The following is a 1,463-nucleotide window of genomic DNA, read 5'->3' on the forward strand; positions in this document are numbered from 1 at the left end:
CCAATGAGAGCTCGGACGACGACGTGCCGGTGGATCGCTTGGCGTGTGTCGATGGTAGCGAAAATAACGACGAGCGCATGCTGGACGGGCGTCCGATGCAGGAGCTGCTGACGGTAACGCGGCGCCCCACGACGGCGGCGCCTGCTGCTGACCGCCTCTGGTTTGCGCTGAAACACCGCCTTGACGTTGCGTCGGCGCTGTATGCTGGCGAGGCGGCGCCCAAGCGTCTTGCGCGTCAGCCCCGCGTTCTGGATGGACCCATTGGCATGGACGTGTTGCTGTCGCTGCTGGCGTTGCGGACGCCGGTGGCGCGCGCGGATGTGTACCGCCACTTGCTCGACCGACGCTACCTCGTGCCGTGTGTGCGCCCGGGCGTCGACGGCGACACGCTGCGCCTCGATGCGATCGCACTGGAGCTTGTGGAGACGCGCCTCGAGCGCGGCATGACGTCGTCGCTCTTGCGCAACACGGCGGCGCTGCGCGTCGCGATCGTCTCGGAGCGGCCGCCCAAGGCGAGCGCCACGAAAGACTGGATCCAGAACGTTTTTCACGTCAACTCGGTGCAGTGTTTGGACCGTGGACGCGGGCGCGTCACGGAGCACGGCGGACTTGTGGAGCTGGGCTGGGGCTTTGTGCACGACGCGACCGATGCGACCACCGCGCTGGTGCTGCATGTCGTGGGCGACTACATGCCGTGGATGCCGCTGCTGGCGACATTTGCCGACGTGCTTTTGATCGACGCGGGGCCCGGTGAGGCGCGCGCGACCCCGTTGGCGCACGGTGTCGCGCTGCACTGGCGCCACGCCGACGACGACGGCGACGACCCGCTCGTTTACGACGAGGCACATGCGACGGTGACGCTGGCGTGTCCCATGAGCGCGACCTACGCTGTCCTCACCGACTACCTCTTGCACGAGCCGTGGCCGTCGTCGCGGGTTCCGATTGGGATGCTGGCGCTGCCACCACACGTGGGCTGCCTGCCGAGCCTTGGGCTGACGGAGGCGATCGACGCGGTGGCAGCAACCGACTTTGGCACTCTGCGCACGCACACGCTTTTGCTGCAGCGCTATTTTGTGCAAGAAGCGGCGCTGCGCGTGGCGCTGCAGCGGGAGACGAGCGTGCCCGAGCAGCAGCGTCTCCGCCAGCAACTCGCCGACCTCTTTGAGTTGCACAAACCCGCGGCCCATCGCGCGCGCCACCTCCCGCTCGTGCGCTACTTTGTGTCGGTGCTTCAGCAGCCGTCGGCGGCGTCGCGCGAGCTGCGACTCGTGGACTTGGATCGCCGCCTCGCACGCAGCTGCGAAGGCCTCTCGGCGAGCGCGGAGCAGCGTTACCGCGACGCGGCAATCGCGCGAAGCAACGACCCTGACAACCAAGACGCGCGGGCAGCGTATGCCGATGCGCTGCAGCATTGGAGCCTCATGGTGACGGGGGCGTCGGAACACGTCTGGCGCGAGCTCTCG

The sequence above is a fragment of the Saprolegnia parasitica genome, assembly GCF_000151545.1.
Source record: "Saprolegnia parasitica CBS 223.65 unplaced genomic scaffold supercont2.66, whole genome shotgun sequence".
Classification (NCBI taxonomy): Eukaryota; Oomycota; class Saprolegniomycetes; order Saprolegniales; family Saprolegniaceae; genus Saprolegnia; species Saprolegnia parasitica.